The following is a 19096-nucleotide window of genomic DNA, read 5'->3' on the forward strand; positions in this document are numbered from 1 at the left end:
CGGAGGCATAACAGTGATGGGTTTGTGTTAACACTCCTTGCCACCTAAGTCTTTTTCAGAAAACCCACAGAGAGGGTGAGAAGGTGTGTAAGTCCCAGCTTCGAGTGTTTTGTAAAAGGGGCTATAGAGACAAGTTAAAAATAGGAAATCACTCCGAGCATAGCAACTGGGAGATCTTGGTTACTGCAAACAAGTTGAACAACCTGGCAGGGCTAGGAAGGGCCTGGTGGTTTTTGACAACAGGTGAGTCTGAAACACAACAGGGTTGATTAGGGAGTTACAGATCTGACACAGTATTATACCATCATGTAACAAAAAAAAAAAAAAAAACACCCAGGGTTTTACCAAAACTCACATACCCAAGTGGAAAGCAGCACCACTTTGGCTTTCTCTTAAAACGCATAATGGTCAATGTAATGCTTCGGTTACTATCATCTGCCACAGTCATTTAGTTTTTTTGTTGTTGTTTGTTTTTGTTTTACATTGCTAGCTCTGCTTCATCAAACCCAACAATACTTTCAATCAACTCCTGCCAATGGAAACCATGTAGGGTCATTATACCCTCCAGACAGGATGAAGCTTTGATGTTGTAAAATTTCTCTTTGTCATTATGTGAAAAAGGCTAAAGTGCCGTTTACCAGCACGTGGGAAGCTGTGGCTATCTAAGGTGTTTTTCCGGAAAAAAACAAATGAGGGGATAAGAGAATGGATATTATTATTATTATTATTATTATTATTATTATTATTATTAATAATAATAATAATAATAATAATAATAATAATATCAATTTCTTATAAGGTTAGAACAAAATTATTACAATAACATTAAGATAAGCATAATGTGTTTACAATGTATTTCTCTTTTTCATTTCCCCATCTATCTGTAATCATATCGTTTTCTCTGAAAAACAAATATACAATTTGCAAAGAAAGCTAAACAAGCCCATCTGAAAAATACCTTTGCACATGGAATGAAAGAATGACAAAATAAAGTAAAATTTCTTGCACGTACCGCAGATATGCACTGCATATCTGAGAACTCTTCTCACACCGATGCAACACAAACCCAAGGCTTTAGTGACCCGTGGTGTGGTTTTAGCCACACTCATTAGAGGTCTTTCCAGTTACAGAGGGGCTGTCCGCATTTTTAATGCAACATTCTTTCAGGGGCCATTGTGCTGTGAGCTGTAGGGGTTGGGCAACATGAATGTGAGGGAGTTTATGGTTTAACAGAAAAATGGCTGATTTTGTCTCCATGGGTTTCCTCTATTTTCTGTCACAGTCCAGTTGGTCAGTTGGCACTCTTGCAAGCACCCTTGACCATCCAGCTGAGATGTTGAGGGGAGCCTGCTGTTCTGCACAAAAAAACTAAAGCAATGTAGCACTGTTATAGCATAATGTTTGCATTTGGACTGAAATGATTAGCTTTTCTTTTTTTCCTCTGTCTTTGCCCAAGTCACAATGAGCAATCTTTCTGTTTTCCCTATCTGGCTAATTTAGCACAGTCAGGCCCATCTACTGTTGCTCTTTCTTTTCAAGGAAACAATTACATCAACACACATCCGCAATCTGAAAAAAAAAAGGTAAAGTGGAGCAATCTGGCACAGAAACAGATTGGTGGACAAAGAGAGACAAAGCATGAGAGGCACAGTCGGCTCTGATCACGACAAATGCTTTTATGCGAGAGCTGCGAAAACATCACATGAACACGAAAAGAGAAATTAATGGCTCTGTAATACATTGTACATTGTGCTTACAGAGGGCGCAAGCTGCTAAGTGGTTTGAAAAGCACCAGAGACGACGTGCTCCCACAGTGTAGCTCTGCTAACATGAATGAAACAATTGAAGCGTGAACTGAAGGCATTTATTTAACTGCAAGACACATAAGACAGCTACCCAAGACACAAAATAGAAATATTACTGTATTATCTAAATACTATTACTAAGTAGGCAGTTAAGGTGCTCCTTTGATTTAAAAAAAAATAAATAAATAAAAATAAATAAAAATCTGTAAAAATTCACCTGCTAAGAAAAAACATTAGTGAATAACACAACAAACAAATTGAAGGTGAAAAACTTCCCACCAATAAACATTTATTAATTTGTCTGAAGTTAGCTTAACTCCGTCGTCTCCTTTAGGTTGGGAAATATATTATAATAGGGTCAAACATAATGTATGATTTCAGTAGTGTGCATCAAATATTAAAAGGTGACATTTTTTAGAGGAGACTTTTCACATTTATAGTTTGTTCTGGCACAAGTCAGGGGTCTTTTTTTAACTTGTTATATTTTTGTCCTGTTTCTGTTTTTTGTTCACTCCAAGAGACATCCAAGCTGGCAAGCGTTCATGGTTAGAAAACATGTGGGGACATCTGTTGCACTTCTGATTGGTGGATGACTCATGCTCATACCATAATCCATAAATAGATGTAAAAACAAACTCCTTTAATACAGATTAAAATTTCTTTGCCATTGTGTTTACAATTCAGCATTACCTTCAAATTATGAAAACAATAATGTTTAACAGCTAAGGATTAGTTTTCTAAATTATGTCTTTATTCTTTGTCTTTTTAATTTGACTAAACAATTCTGTAAGGGGGGGGAAAGGGTAAATTTTAACAAGATGCAACTACCTGGGCAGCATAAATGTGTTCATCCCAAAATGATGAATCATAAAATCAAAAATCTTTTTAATTCAGTTACATCCTCTCTATGTCCTTTAGTAGAAACCTTTCAGCATGTGCACCTTAGTTTCTTTAACCTTGTTTTGACACATTAGTCAACCAAACCTGGCAAACTTTCTCAAAGCTCTTATATGGACCTTGCAGTTGTAAGTCCACAACCCCCCGTTATCAGATATCAGGCTGGGTTAGGACATATAAAATTGTAAATTTTCTTCTAGAAAGAAAAATACATTAATATATAATATACAATAGTGCTTTTTGGCCAGAATGTATATATTTGTAAAACTAATGAGCCTTGAGAAAAACTGCAGTTCCATCTTTAAAAGAAGGTCTCTCCTCAGCATAACACCCCCCCCCCCACCCCCTGCCATATTTCACTGAGTATACACGTTCTTTTACTGATACACATACCTTTAGAGATTTTGCGTTAAAAGCTCAGGTTTGGTGTATTCAGACTATAACACATTTTCCTGCAAGACTTAGCTTACCAGTCAAATGTTTTTACCCACCTTAGTTTTTATGCTTTCAATATGTGTCTATAATACAGAACATGATAAAAAAAAAGGAAAAGCCATTGAATGACAATGGGGCAAAATTACATAGAATTATGTAGTAAACAAACAAACTGTAAAATGACAATATATATATATATATATATATATATATATATATATATATATATATATATATATATGCTTCTTCAAAAATGCCCCCCTTTGTTTTGATTACTGCTTTGCAATTCTTGGCAGTCCCTCTGTGAGCTTGATGAGGTAGTCACCGGAAATCATTTTCCAACAGTCTTGACGGAGTTCCCAGAGGTAGAAATACAAACAAAGACAATCCACTGAATGAGAACGTGTGTCCAAACGTATGACTGGTAGTGGGTGAGAAGAAACACTTCTGCATACTCCAGGCATATGTCAAACACTATCTTGTCTAAAATACAACATAAAAGATTTGAAATGATTAAAAGCAGCCCATTTGCATTTGTCATCATATTCTTGAAAGCCTCCCTGACCAATTCCCATTTTGACTTTAATTTTTGGAGAAACGTTAGGTTTTAGTCGCTGTTGTTCCAAACCTGTTTTCATTCATCTTTACTCTGGAATTTTAGTTATATGACAGAATGGGAAGAGTGTGAAGGGGAAAAATTCCTACCAGGGCAGCTGGACTTTATTTATTTATTCTCATCTATCAGATTTACTATAATTGATGTCAGATGTTTACCCAAGATGACTGAATGCTGTAACTGGAGCTTTTTCAGTTGAATTGTAAAGGGTACATGTCACATCGATTGTGGATAGTTTAGAAACCCATTATCATGGTGTATTTTTCTCTATCAGAAGAATATGCCCGTTTTATCAGGACTGTGGACACTTTTCATTTTTACTGTACCTGAAAACTGTGAGTCTGACTAAAAATCCTCTTAATGCTGCCCTATTGTGGTATGTCAGGAGAGAGCAGACACATCTGACTCCTGGATCATTGGTCCACAAAAACAAGAGAAAGCATGCACTCGATTATAGAGCTAACTAGCTGATGATAATGCAAATACAAAATTAAAATAAAATTTACTCAAATAACTACAAATTGAGTATTTCCCACATGGTGGGAGCCTGAGAAATAAAAAAAGTCCAAAGATCAACAAATCTGTCTAACAATAAAAATCCTTTAAATTAGCTGTAAAAACTTTAAATACTGTGTATAACTGTGGTTGGTATTTCCACTATCTAGTTACATGTTCTTTCTTACAATCACAAGTATTAATCGGTTTTCAATCTGCCAATCTCTTGTTACTAATTAAATGTAACCAAAGGAATTGGTGGAAAAAAATGAAAAAAATAATAAAACTTTAATGTTCAACAAGCTTCATTCCCTTGTCCTTTCGGCTGCATGAGCTAACTGTTATCAGAGCTTATTAAAACCACATGAAAACCTGGCAAGGAAGTTGATGTTGGAAGGAAATTTGAAAGCACGTAGTATAAATAAGTCTTGACTTTACAACCTCTGTCTGGGTTTTATTCCCTCTGGTATTTAAGGGTTGCCACTTTGTGCAACGTAGAGTTTTCCTCCCTCTACTTTTGACATCTGGGGTTGTGTCTCAAAGAGTTGAACATTTCCAAATCTTTCCACGTCCTAAGAGAAAAAAATAAGAACGTCCGCTTTAGTCGAAAAAAAAAAAAAGGGTACAGGCTTATTGCAAGAAAGTCCCTTCACTCAGCTCCATTTGACTCAAAGTTATCTTCTCCACAGAGGCAGCGGACAATTAAACACCGAAAAGCTTTGCGTCTTTGCTTTATCAATGCCAACACAGCTGTAAGAGCAGATAAAAACCAACAATAATCAAATAAAGCTCTTTTTGACACAATACACTGATGCAGGCAGGAGGCTGCCAGATTTCTTTGACCTGTGTGTCATACAGTATCAGTGCAATGCACTCACAGATGTATGCTAGGAGAGCCAGAAAATAGGCCTGGAGGCCTATTGAGATGTCATACTTTAGAAATACTGAAGGATTTGCTGTAAAAAAAACAAACAAAAAAATCTAGATAGAAATCATCTGTGAGGCAGATTTGGATTGTCACTTGAACGTACATGACAAAATAATTGTTGTTGCGCTTTCATAAAGACTTTAAAAATGTTAAATTCTATTTTTATATTTTTAAGTAATGGTCAAACAGGATCTGTATGTGGTAAATGGAGTTGCAGCCAAAACACAGGCGCATAACTGGCTAGAATGTTCTGGGAGGAGTCATAAACGGTAGAAAGCCGGAGCAAAATATCAAGGGTCCCACTTATAAAACATTGTGTAAAATCCATGCTAAAAGTGTACGTAAGCCAAAAGACAGATTTAAGAAATTCAGATTTATAAAACCATGCATACATACACCAGTACGCAATTTCCCTTTATGGATCAAAGTTGGACCTGAACATTTGCATTCCAGGTTCTTTCCCATGTTCTGCCCTCTACACGCCCATATTCAACCATAAAGAGCTAATGCAAAGCACTTAATGAATGTAAATGTGCATACACCAGTAAATGAGTCAGCTGATCATTGCTATATCACAGTTAACAATGACAGCCATGAAGAAAAAATCTGAAAAAGACTTTTATTATGTATAAATTACAGGTGAAAGTACAGATGTTGTCCACATTAAAATAACTTGTTAAAAAGAGAACTTGATTGTTGTTTTAAGGCCTTAGGTGACAGTAAGGAGGCTGCTGCGATCAGATCAGGAGGAGGGAGAGGTTTCCCCTTAATGAAATATTGTGCATGCGTTGATCTAAGATTTAGGTAAGCTTATGGGCATTTTTCTATTTATTTTAAAGGTCCTTACGTATAGTCATGTGTCACCAGTACAAGCATGAATAACACTACTGTTTTAAATGCTTGTGATAAAGTTGATTTGTGATTAACGTCTGATATGAAGTGAAATTGAATATCTGAGAACATCAAGCAGTGTGGCTGCAAGTCACATCACCAATTTTCTCCATCTTCAAAATCAGCGTATGCATGAGTCAGAGTCGCCTTGAGGACCGCACACAACCTACGCTTGGAAAGTGACGTACGTAAGCTTTATAAAAGAGTCCCCAGGACTTTGCAGGCAATCCAGATGTGTGGTTATTGGAATCATACTGATTTTAGGCATTTGCAATTTCTGTTTAAGGACAATAATATAAAAAAAAAATCATTAAACTACATTTAATATTTTTTTTATACCCCTCATGTTTTGGTTGGTGATTATTAATGTATATTCACATCATTGTGTACTGCTTGCATTTTATGTATGCATTAGCACTGCAAGCATTACTGAAACAGCAGTGGCAGTGTTCATTCCAAAAAGATGTAGATGTTTACAGTATCTCTTAGATTTCCAAGAATGTTCCATAACAGATTGAAAGGTCAAACAATGGATAAATATTTATATTATATCTGATCTCTTTTATCGTCCCACATTGCACTGTGGTATTCTAACAATGACAGACATAATGATGAGTAAGAATTTCAAAACAAAATACTGAAATAGCAGCATGTTATGTGATAATTTTAGCTAAAACTTACAGATACTTGACACAAGTATTATCACACCATCCTTTTTTTAAATTAAATTAGAACATACAATTACCCAAGACAATCAGACAGATAACCCATTAGTTTGCTAGTTACAGTGCCTTGACATTTTTTTCAGACACTTTAATTTTAATTTATTATTTACTGTTCAATCCATTCTGAGAAAATCCCAAGCACTAACCTACTAACTGGAATGTTGCCAGTTAGTAGGTTGACAAAATTAACCACAGATGGCTGCACACTATCATGGACTGTGTATTTTATGCACTGTGATAAACTATATAAAACAGTAAAAGAAAAAAAAAAAAGAGAAAAGAACCTTAGAACAATATCGAGCAAAAATAAAGAAATTCTGTGTCTACTTCGTTGAAAACACTGTCATTATTTTCTGAGAAAGCCAGACAGATATTTCTTAAAAAGGATCCAAGGCTCTGCTGTGTATAAATTATTTACCCTGCTTAAAATTCTCTACACCCAAACACATGTCAGACACTCAGCAGATGAGGGATTTTACCAGTAGGGTATAGGAAGAAAATTGTGTGCTAGATGATGAGCTTCATTAGTTTCCCCTTAAAAAATGTTTCCCCAAACATAATGCACCAATAATGAAACTACTGGAGCTCCAGAGGAATTTGATTTATTATAACAAGTAAAGGAAACATCAAAGCAAGAAACTAATTTGAGATAGAGGAGAAACTTTTAGGCTTGCAGCGAGAAGGTCTCGGGTTTGAATCCTGGAATGTGTCTGTCTCCATGGAGATTACATGTTGTCTCCTTGCATGTAGGGGTTCTCTCCGGGAAAGATAGGCACCAACCCTCCATGACTCTGCAAGGATCAGAGGGCATAGGATGGACATATGAAAATTTTCACATGTCCATCGTAATTATTCCTTCCTAAGTTAGGCAGGAATGAATTTGTGAATGAATGAATGAATGTATGTAACATTTACTTCAGAAAATCCTGTGAAATTATACATTAACATCTAAACATTATGTATAAATAATGACATATGTGAAAAACCACAAATAAGTAGTTATGAGTTATTTACAGATTCAGAAAGAGTGGACTCCAAGCTTTCCAACAATGTCAAACTTGTGGAAATCAAAAATAAAATTTGAAAAAGATATGGCCTTTTGAATATTGGCTCTCTGCAAAGAAGATTAGGGAGAAAACAAGCCTCAAAGTTTCTTTAGAATCACCCCAAGCCAGGCGGTGTTAACAAAAGCTGTTGATTTTAATTACTTTGCATACCTTGCAGCAACACCTTCCATCCCTTCAATGCCTGTCAATAGAGGGTCCAAATCAATTCACAGCACTACTTTGTTCAAGAAAAATTTATCTCTGCATTACAATATTTGTTTTAGATATCAAATTACATCTTCAACTGTCTAAAAATATTACAACACCAAATTTAATGAGAACACAAAGACACACACTCATACAAACACAAAACTAAGTAAAAAACTTAAACAGTTATCATTTACAAAATTGGTAAACATCAAACAGTTTAAGTTTTTTTATCTGCATGTTTTTGATGAACAGGGATAAAAAACGGATTTGTGGAACAACAATATCAAGGAAATCAGAGCAACGCATTGCAGTTCCACTTTATATAGACCACACCTGAATAATTTCAATGTGAAAAGGAAGGATTTAGAAACATATGTCCCCTTTAAGGGTTTGGTCAAAACCAAATGTAACAGCTAAAAAAAAAAAATAAATCTTTTGCATTGACATTCAGAGTGATCACTCATGTGAAAAAGTGACATGAAATAGATTGGAGAAGCACAAATAGCCTTAATGATTGGTAACATCGGAAAATATGTATCCTTCGAGATGTATTGGAGCACTACTCCTCTAATTCCAATTTTGCTTTCACATTATTAAAGATATTGATTGAGCCAAATAAGAAAATGTTTGGAAAATTATAAGAACAAAAAAGAAAAAAAGAAAAAGAAAAGTTTTCACTTCAGTGAAAGGCTGCTCAACTTTCAATCTAATCTTTATCTATACAAGAACAAGAGAGTACAGTCGGAGTAAAACATTGCCACAGTAAAAATAAATTATCTAATTTTACTGGATCAGAACAAGCCTTTTATGAAGCACTTATGCTCTGCTATTGACGTATCATTGCCATCTGTCCATCACCTGTAAAGGACAAATCACATGTAGAGATGAAATTGTTTTATTCATATTGTGCCATCATGAAAGGGATAGCTGTGCAATGTGAAAGCAATGTAAGAAAATTGGGGAAAATTTGACACACATCTCGGAATATGTGTCTGAAAATTAGAAAGAGGAAAGTAGGTGCAGAAACAAAGTGGCCCACATATACAGTGACTTCACAAGGATAAAGGGAGGTCTGGTTGCTTGTCAGCCATAAGAATCGTACAGCTTGCATTCAAGCGAAAACTGACAATTTAACCTAAGCTAAGTTAGAGGTGACAGTGCAGTAGCAAGTTAAACAAGTGGAAAGGTCCAGGAACAAATAGGCCAGTGTGGGTACAAACTCAGACACACAATCAAAGGCACACACACATACACATAGTATAACACATGCTGTGGCCCATTGCCAAAAGAGAATATCCTCAGAATTCCATCTGGTTCACAGAAAGCTGATCCTGTGTTTACAGAAGGGCTGCTGCTAAGAGCCTGCTGGGGCCCAAAGCAGACTCTGCATTCACACTCTGCTGACCTCCATCAGCTGGAGCACAAAATCCTTTTGGACTCTCACCTACACCGCAGGGTCTCTGCATTCAGAGCTGCAGAAGCTTCTTAGACTTTGTGCACTTTTAACTGTGTTGACTGTGCTTCAGTCTATCAATATGATGTATGTTCAAAACGGTGAATTTGTTTGACTTATTGTCCACAGAACGTCCCTGATAGGAAGTTGGATGAATCCACGAGCAGTGTTATTTTTTTCACCACATAACATTAGGCAAACTTGATTTGAAAACTGTTTTCTTTCAATGAGGGCTTTATTCCTAATCAAGAATAGGTAATCTTTTTTGTCATTATGTAACCACAATGGAATTTTGGTGAGACACTAGCTCAGAGTTCACACAATACACAAACTCAACAAGACAATGTTTGAATGGTTGAATGCACCGACAACACTTCTTGAGAAGCTAAAAGAATGTAAACAGTCCTTAGCATCTGATACGATTTAAATGCTCAACTCAAAAAAGACAGATAGCTGTGCAGGCAATGAAAGTTACTGCAATTTCATGAACGTATCAGAGATAACATTACCTTTTGCCCATTGGCAAAAACTGAAATGTTCGAGTTAATTGATGTTCAAGCCAAATGGACAGCCAGTTTATAGGATGATGTCAAAATACTGTGCAATTGCATGAAGACAAGTATTCCCAGAGAAGTTAACAGAGTGCATATTTGAATCTTCAAGTTAAAGAATTGTGCAATTTGCATGGATGTCCAATCAAACACACTTCCATAATTCCCTTCCATAAAGGCCACGTTTGTGGAGCTGAGACTCTGTCCACTTATTGTCCCACCCGCTTACTCCACACTTTAATTTAATTCAGTTCAATTCAATTTTATCTATATATAGCGTGAATTCATGATACATGTCGTCTCAAAGCACTTCACAAAGTCAAATTCAATTAAAGCATACATACAGATTGGTCAAAAAGTTTCCTATCCAAGGAAACCCAGCAGATTGCATCAAGTCTTGACAAGCAGCATTCACTCCTCCTGAAAGAGCATAGAGCCACAGGGACTGTCGTTTACATTGTTGATGGCTTTGCAGCCATCGCCCATACTGAGCATGAAGTGACAGTGGAGAGCAAAACTCCCCTTTAACAGGAAGGAAAACCTCCAGCAGAACCAGGCTCAGTGTGAACGGTCATCTGCCTCGACTGATTGGGGATTAGAGAAGACAGAGCAGAGACACAGAAGCACACACTTATCCAGGAATCCTTTCTATGTTATATGGCAACAGCAGATGATCTGTCTCCCCTGGATGATGTCACAGCTAACAGAATGCCAGACCAGGTGTAGCTACTATGAAGAAAAAAATGACAGAGAACAAAAAGTTATCTTACCATGGATCTGTAATGACCGGGGTCCGAGCCCGAATTCAAACCACACACAGAGCCGGATATTTAGGAGCTTTATGGATCTCCTAGCTGTTTCTTTGCCTATGTTTTTTACTGATTGGAGAACCTCTGGAGGCAGTGGGATTGCGCTGGATTTCATGCAGATGTATCAGAGTAAAGCTAACTGAATGCACGGGATAATTTCAGATTTCTGTTTGTGATAATACAAATAATTATTTTCCTTCCACTTTACAATTGTGCATTCATTTGTGTTGATATATCCAAAAAAAAAGAAATGACAATGAAAATGAGTTTGCTGGAAAGTGGAAATGTATGTTTAAGATACTGACAGAAGTTTTCTTCCCTCCTCCGCCATTTATACATGTAACTCATGAGGGACATATGAAGAACTTGATTTGAAGCACGGTCTTCACGCGTGCTGCAGTTGGGGAATGAGTTTAGGTGTTCAGTTGTTTCTAAATTGCTGCCAGATGTCTCAACAGCCTACACACTTTCACCCTACAACTATAGATGGTAATATGAGCTGACAATCTTTTAAAGTAAATGTAGCAGATGACACAAGTTTCTATTCAGTAACAGTAAAAACTATTATAATTATACGTCTGACATTTCATGAAAGTTAAGCCTAAAATTGCCTCAAATTTAATGACTAATTAATCATCTCTTTGGCCTTTGTCAAAAGATAATCCTAATAATGTTTTTGGCAGCTACTACAGCAGGACTGTAAGGACACATCAGCAGTAAAATACTGCTGATGTTTAGTATTTCTGTTTAGAAATATAAAAAATAACTCCATCAGCTAAAACTGAAAATACACCCATTGGATGTAGATATTAAACTTTATGACATACCAATAAAAAAGATATATGAAATATATGAGTTACAAACTTGGCAGGGTGACACTGCTCAAGAAAGATGACTCATATCTTGAATTAATCCTATTTACACAGTCACAAGTACTAAATAATAAAATAAATGTATCCAAAGGGTTTCTGAAAATTTCAATAAGAAGCATGTTCATACACAATAAGACTAAAAAAATAAAAGTGTCTGGCCGTTGTCATTTATTTTCCAGAACCGAAGGGCAAAATTCATTTTTCACTTAGAACATGCTTGATTAAAGCATGTAATTAATGAAATTGTTAGTCCAACAATCAATGAAAAGCTTTATTACTACTTACAGAATATACATTTACAAAAAGTAATTTGGCATTTTGGTCTACAAAGGTGTTGAGTAGAGGCCAGACTCTACTACTAAATCCCACCATAGCCACAGTATTTATGTAGTACATTTAAAAAGGGGCAGAGTTTAAACATACGTGTTTACAACACAATAACTATTAGAGAGGAGGGTCCATATTGGATGAGAAATGTATTAACTTAGATGGAACAAATTTGACTGAAAACAATATGCTTTCCAACATCTCTAAGGCATCATCCTCACTACTGGATTTGATACAATTACAGCCTGTACCAATGAGGAATTTGCTGCTATTTTGGTTTGGTAAACAAATCTTTAATGCATTAGCATAAAATCACACTTAAACATTTTGAAACCATCCATCTTTTCTCAAAAAGTTATTTTCACAAGAGAAAAAAAAACACATCTTAAGACACAGCATTTAACAACATCAGAGATGACATTATGGATTATTGCCGGGTGATTTATTTATTTTTTTCACAACATAGAGTAAATAAAACCCCACTAAATGAATGTGTTCCTTACAGATGCAGTTGGAGTTCTTTACAATGCCCGGTTTCTACTGGTTTCTGACCAGCCTTGCTGTTCTACTTTTTGAAAAATAGCTCTGTTTATACGTTTCTTATTTTATGATTACATGCCTGAGAACTACAACAATCTAAATGGCTTGTAATTGTATAGCGCTTTAATTGGTCCGCCAACCCCAAAGCGTTTTACTCTACAGTCATTCACCCATGCATGTACACATTCACACCTTGATGGTGGTGAGCTACATTGTAGCCACAGCTGCCCTGGAGCAGACTGATAGAAGCGAGGCTGTACAACACCACATGCTTGTGCTAAATTTCATTGCAGAAAATCTTAATAATTTAACAGAAATACTCTTAAAGATGTACATGTCTCTCAGTTATTCCTTAACAGGACCCATACTCTGGCATAAGGCATACTATACAGCTCATAAAAAATCCAATATTTTTGTCTTATTCCTGTAGTCGGGCTAAATCAGTTGTATCAAAATTAAGTATACTAAAAGAAAGTATTGTTGTGATTTGATTCGTTGGCAAGCCCTGTAACTTGTTATAATGTCAGGTTTTGCACAGGCGTAATACTGGCGAATCCACAGTGTGCACGTGTGATGTTGCTCACAGAGGTCCAGTGAATGCTCAGACATGTGGAAAATTAGGGGGAACATTGGACCCCAGTGCATTTATTTGTACTAAGGAAGCTGTTTGTCTAACTAAAATAAATCATAACCCAATTTTTACTCTGGTTTGTTACAAACAGCAGAGTTGTGGTTATGATACAGGATGCTATCACACTTGCATGTGATAGCATATTTTTAATTCTGAAATACGTTGTTTAAACAACATATTTCATATATTTATGCTCTTTAGCAGACAGACATGCGGCATATTAATGGATAAATACATGATTTTCATACTGAGATACTCCTCTGGGATTGACTGCCTATTTTTCCCAGCCAATGAACCATTGTACCACCTAGTGGACATTTCTTTTATTCACACAATTACAATCAATACATGTCTACATAAGCAATTTTGAATATTACAAAGTAACTGTGGATCTCTGTGTTATAACTAAAGGGTTATAAAGTATTTAACATCAGCTTTGTCCGTGTGTAACAGGTGAGTCATGCACATGTATTTAAGCATTTGTATTCGTATGAGTAGTTGTGTGTGTGTAATTTTATTTTGTACGTATCATTTCTTGATGTTTGTGTGTGCATTTGAGCACATACTTACAAATGCCCAAAGTTACACACACAATTCTTTAAAGGGTTCACAAATCATGTTTTACGCATACAAGTACCCAAATGTACACACAAAAAAGATTTGCACAGCTTACAAATCTATTATTACAGACACACACCTATATTGAGTCTGTTTTCTCTCCATAGTTATATTTCTTGGTACCCATCTAATCTTTTTTTTGTCATTTGCTATATTGTTTGAACAAAAGCAAACCCACATTTACATGTCTTTTCAGGGTTTTTTTTATTTGCCAAACAGGACGACTGAGGAAGAAACCTTCAAAGTCTTCAGCAGCTTGACAGACCACAAATTAATTTTCAAACTTGACATGGAGAACATGCTTAAAATATAAGATTAAAATGATTTACAATGCCACCTTGCAGTCCAGATGCATCCGATCCAAGATTCAATCTGTTGGTGCAGAGAAATTTTTGCTATTTATTCCAGACATGGTGCCATGGGTCAGTTTTAAGGCCGTCAGCGAGCGTGAGTGGAACAACAAAAAATAGCTGGAGCAGAAATATATGGTGAGAATAAACATATCAGTCAACTCACCTCACAGAACAAAGAAGCCTTCAAACACAGAGTTACATTAAAAATATAATTTTACATCATTGTAAGATTTTTTTTTGGTCTTTTCCTGGCTGAAAATGTAATTAGTTGGGTGTTATTTTGAAGTGCAACTATAGGAACGCTACAAGGCAAATAGAACAATATTAGTTGATTTTTAAGAACTCCATTACAGACGGAGGAGTAATTTTTAAAAGTCACGATATTCAATTATCAGTTCCCAATAATGATCATTATACTAAGAAGTATAATAGAAGCTTATCTACATCATAGAATATTTAAAGAAAGTTGTAAATGTGCTTAAGCTTTTATTTCAACCCAATGTGTAGTATTGTGGATAAAATAAACGTGTGAATATTAGACAAACTGTTGTTGTGGAGGACCCAAAGGCAGGGAGGCAAGGCTGAGCTTATTCAGGGACACCAATGTTGATCAATTAAAAATGCTTTTATCGAGAGGGACACTGATCTGAGTGGAAGTATCAGATCATCCCCAAGAACATGTTTATTTAAATAAATGTTCACATTTCACTAAATTTGATATACCATCTCCCCATCTGGTACTGCTGATATTTATTCACTGCTCAGTTTAACAGAAAATAAAATCTACTGGTTGTAAATCGATTTCCAAAACAAACTAGGTTACAGAATGAGCATCCAATTGGGTGTGAGTTGAAATACCATATGAATCATCTGATAAAACACAAAGTTGAACATTTATGTTGTGTGAATAAATGATGCAAGAGATAAAGCATAATTAATCAGTGTTTCTTTACTTTTCCTCTCTTCTAGTAGCCTGGCCGGCCAGACTGACCTATGGCGTAAATATGGCATATTGGTGTGGATAGCCGCCGGTAAAGCCCAATTTCAAAGCCGGGACTAACAGGGTCAGCGGAAACAGGTTAGAACCAATCAGATAACTATGGATATGATGCATATTCTAAGCAACACGCTCTGTTTTAGCACTTAGAGCAGCCAGTTGTATAGTTTTTGTTTAAGTTATATCCAGCTCAAACGGGATATAATAAAGGCCATCATTAAAACATCACTCCGTTCTGGCAGCCATCTTGACTGTTATGGTTACAGAAAAGTGCTTTCCTCTGTAATGTTTAACTTCTGTCTCTGTAATGATTTTCTTTCCTCTGTAACGCTCTCTTTTTCTTCTCATGTTCAGCACTTTGAATCATCTTGTTGCTGAAAAGTGCTTTATAAATAAACTTGCCTTGCCGTGCCATATGATAAAATAATTTATTCCACAATCGCACTGATATTTGTTTTCCAACATCTCTTCACTGCTATTCAGAATTTAAGAAAAAATTAAAGGTACTTTACTGAAATAGGTACTACCATCCTTCAAAAATATAAATAGAAGAAAAATGGGAAGTAGATGCTGCATTAAAACTAACATTGAACCCAAAACATAATGGAAAGCTGTGGGCTTTGTATTCTGTTTGTTTCACTTTGTTTATTAGCAATGTAGTCATAGCAAACCACATGCACAAATTCATTATCAGTTTTCTTGTTTGTTCTTTGTTTTCTTTATTTACTTATTTATTTATTTTTCAAGCTGGTACAAATTGTAAAAAAACAGAACTTTGGGCATGCATTTTTCGTTATATCAGTCATTAGTTTTATCAGTTCTCACTTATGTTTGTATTTGGGTCAATTTAATGTTAGTGTCTCTCCATGTTAGTTGTTTTAATTGTATTGAGTTTCTCAGTTCTTGTATCGGTCATTAGTTTTTGGTTCTTTAAATTATCTGTTTTTCTATTAGTATTTTCCTGTGCCCATTATTCACCCATTTCTCAGTTAACTGCTTTGTTTCTTCCCCAGCTACTCTACATTCTGTTGATTGTACTCACCTGGTTTAGATGTTATTCATCACATCCTCTCAGTATTTATCCTACATTTTTCTTCTTGCACTGTGGTATTCAGCGGCCGCTCTTGTCCTGGTCCCAATGCTGATTTTCTTTGTGTATCTGTAAGTTTCCAATTATTAAATCCATCATTCCACACAACATTATGCATCTGCAGATTTCTTGTTGCCATGTGGGCTCTCCTCATTAAACAACATTTGACAATATAAAATCATTCCCCACTATAAAATACTTTCTACTAGCAGGAAAATTAAAAACATGGTGACACTTTTTGTAAAAAGTAAATTAACAAATTAAAAACGTTTTAGGCGGGAGAAAAAAATCCCTCATAAGTTTAATATCTATATATGTTGTTTTAGATGAGTTAATTTGGTTTATGTAATTTTTATTTTTCATGTGAGACAAGTTTAAAATTTGAATGCTCTCAGAAAAGTAATTACCTTCAAAAGGTCATAGATTTAAAAGTAAGCATTTGGTATTGTAGACAGACAGAGCCACCCCTGTCAATATTAGCATAGCTCTAACAGAAAAGAAACCTGCAGTCACCATAAGTGCTTAGAAAGAACAACAATTACAACAGAGACATATTCAAATGCAGTTAAGTATCACATCTGGCAGAGAGTTGTCAGGAACCCACAGAGGGACACACAGGAGCCAATTAAACAAAAGGTTTTACATCCAATACTTTTCTAACTATGCAGTTATAAAACCATATAGTGGACACATGGCAGAATGGACAAGGTCATACGTTGGTATGAGAATTCAAATTTGTTTGTGAGAAGGTGAATCTTTCAGAAATCAGCCAAAACAACAGTCTCAAATCTTGTTTGTTGTAAATCAGCAAGAAAAGCATTTGGAATTGCAACTACAAGTTTGAAACAGCATATCACAAACCACGTTATAACATTGCAACACCGTGTGTTTTAGACAGTGTCAAAACAGGTGCACACCAACCCTAAGAAATACAGTATTAGGTATTGATCAAAGAGCATGCTCAACGTTTGCTCATTTGTGAAAGAAGTGATAAAAAGCACACAGGAAAAAAAAAAATCTGAGATCAATGATGAGAGTGGGAGAAAAGTGAAAACTGCAGGAAGAGAAAGGGAAAAAAAGAGATCTGTCTGTTATAACAGAAAATTAAAGCATCCACAGGATATCAGTAGCAGGAAACGCGTCAGAAGATAGAGGAAAAGAGTGACTCCTTCAGTTTGCTTAATTTCTGGCAACTTCACGCATTCATAAGTGTTATAAAACCCGGTAGTTAAATGATTCCATTTGTAGAATTTTCTCAAAGGATCATCTGCATTCCACCATTAAGTATGCATAATTACATCCAACTGATAATGACGAATTGGCTTGAATTTCAGAGAGGAAATGAGTGTGAGGGGAGAATGTGACTACAGCAAGCAGAGTCTAACTTGCAGATGGCAGAATTACATGAAGCTGTTAGTGCTTCCATTTTATTTTTATTTTGGACTTTCCTAATTTAAATGTGAGATTGATTACATTAAAAAAACTAGATATGTTTATGTAGGTATAGGTTAAAATTTCTCAAACCAATTAGACTTAGGTTTTTTTTCTCTCTCTCCACTAACACTGTTATTGTTAAATCACAGCCGTGCTTTAGATACGCCACAGTAAAATTACAGCTGCAATGCTGATTAAGACTGACAGACCAAAATATTGTCCCCACTCTTGATACCTAAGGAAGTTATGTAAGGATCCATTTTATGCACCATTTTATTCCCCAGTCTTAATACATAAATTGGAACAGGGACTAACAACAACCAAATAACATCTATAACCTGATGAAACCATTATTTATACTTTTAATTCTTCCCATAGACAAGCCACAGAGCTCCAACAGGAACATTTTTTGTGACTGCAGCAATTTTATGAAATCGTTTCTGAACTTAAAGATGTGCACACATTGTCAAACATGCTTAAGAAACTGGCAAGAGGAAAAATTTACTTCTGATCATTCATTAAATCAACACCATGTAACCTTTAGCCATTAGGGGCGCTAGACCTGAAAAATTGAGGTTTAATGCCCCTGATGGCTAGTGGCAACACTGTACTGTCACACAATTAAACAGTCTCCCTCTGTGTTTTTGAATCTGATAGCAGACCACTTTGGACCAGCAGACTGAGAAGTCACGGAGTTACATAGAGTTCACCCATCTAGATTAAATCCTACATCAGAGAACCAAAACTATGTCTGATCAGGTAAGTTTAATATCTGTTTTGTGGTTACGGCAGTCCGAGGTCAGGTTATCGTAACCTGTGACCCATTCCGCAACGGATCTGACTCTCTCAAGTTACATAGGCAAGTTTTCGAGACGTACTGAGCATCGATACGTGCCAAGTGCTGTATACCGACCTGAAGAATAGTTTAATATATCTCAAATTAAGCTAATACTTACACAGTGCTGCTTTAAAAGAGCTCCAATCTGAACCATTTTTCAAAAATATTTTTTCTTTGAAACCATATAAAAAATGATTAAAATTCACGCAGTGTATCATGCTGCATTATGTTTCGTAAAAAAAACCCACTCCTTCACCCACCATTCAGACCATGATCACTTTAAATTCATGAAACTTTTCAAAGATGAAAAAAATGACATGTTGCTGGTTATTGCAAAGAGTTTTTTTTTGTAGATAATTTACCAAGTTGAATTTTAAACCCTTTGTCAAACCCCACAGTCAATAATTGGTGATTTGTAGCTGTAGTAGAAATATTTGAGATTTGAGAAAGTGTTATACAGTGGAAAAATCAGTGAACAATCAGTATTAATTGTAAGACTGAAAAATTTTACACTTTATCCTAACTTTTTTTTTTT

The sequence above is a fragment of the Fundulus heteroclitus genome, chromosome 8 (genome assembly GCF_011125445.2).
Source record: "Fundulus heteroclitus isolate FHET01 chromosome 8, MU-UCD_Fhet_4.1, whole genome shotgun sequence".
In the NCBI taxonomy this organism is placed as follows: domain Eukaryota; kingdom Metazoa; phylum Chordata; class Actinopteri; order Cyprinodontiformes; family Fundulidae; genus Fundulus; species Fundulus heteroclitus.